The following is a 1,378-nucleotide window of genomic DNA, read 5'->3' as shown; positions in this document are numbered from 1 at the left end:
CGAACATACACCTGATCACTCGGCTGAAAGACATACTCATGGTGCCCACTATCATAGATCTATTTCATTCTATTCTGAGCCACTAGCAACTTGAGTCTCACATCTATAAGCAACTGATCTCTTTCCAATAGATCATGTTCTACTGCTTCCACTCTCACAGTCCCTGAAATATAAGAAAGTAATGTGGTAGGGCGTCGGCCGTATACCACCTCAAAAGGGGTCTTGCCAGTACTAGTATGATAACTAGTATTGTATGTATACTCAACCCAAGAAATCCACTTGACCCAATCCTTGGGTTTGTCACCTGTGAAGCTACAAAGGTACATTTGTAAGGTACGATTGACTACCTCTATTTGACCATCCGTTTAAGGATGATATGCTGAGCTAAAATTAAACTGAGTACCTTGCAATTAAAAGAGCTCTTGCCAAAACTTGTTGGTGAAAGCAGGATCCCGATCCGACACAATAGATGTTGGCAGTCCATGGAGTATGAATATGTTATAAAAAAAAAAAAAAACTTGGGCCACACTAGTTGCCGAATAGGGATGTTTCAATGGAATGAAATGGGCATACTTAAAGAGACAATCCACCACCACAAAGATCACTGTCTTGCCTTGCAAGTTCGGTAACCCATCCACAAAATCCATAGAAATGTCGGCCCATATGATTGTTGGAATAGGTAGAGGTTGTAGTAAACCTGCCGGTTTGGTGGTCTCACTCTTGTTGCGTTGGCAAATGTCACATTCCCACAAGTATGAGTTGATTTGAGAACTCATCCCTTGCCAATAAAAAACTGCCTTGAGTCGGTGCCACATCTTGTTGAAACCTTCATGTGAGCCACTATGGAACTTATGGATTATAGCCCTTGTGAGAGGAGAGTCAGACCTCAGATATATACGATTCTTGTAGAATTTTAGGCCAAATTTATAGCTCTATGGACCCACGGATTCTCCTTGTTGAACTCTTTGGACAAAATCCTGCAGCTCCCTTTCCGTTGCTATTTCTTCTTGAATGGGCTCTAGCCACTGAGGAACAGGGCTTGAGAGGGCCAACACATGGCTAGGCTCTTCTCTTCTTGATAAGCTATCGCCAATAGAATTTTCAAGGCCTTTCTTATGTTCAATGGGGAAGTCATAGCCCAATAATTTGACCAACCACTTTTGCTGAGCTTTTGTGGTTATTGTTTGATTCAACAAATATCTCAAGCTTCTTTGATCTATTCTAATAATAAATTTATTACCAAGCAAATACGGTCTCTATTTCTGGATGGCAGTGATTAGAGCTAACATTTCCCTTTCATATGTAGAACGAGATAGATTTCTTCCCTTTAAAGCTTCGCTAAAAAATGCAATGGGCCTTGAGTCTTGTATAAGAACTG

This window comes from Corylus avellana, chromosome ca7 (genome assembly GCF_901000735.1).
Source record: "Corylus avellana chromosome ca7, CavTom2PMs-1.0".
NCBI lineage: Eukaryota > Viridiplantae > Streptophyta > Magnoliopsida > Fagales > Betulaceae > Corylus > Corylus avellana.
Note: the sequence above shows the minus strand (reverse complement) of the source record.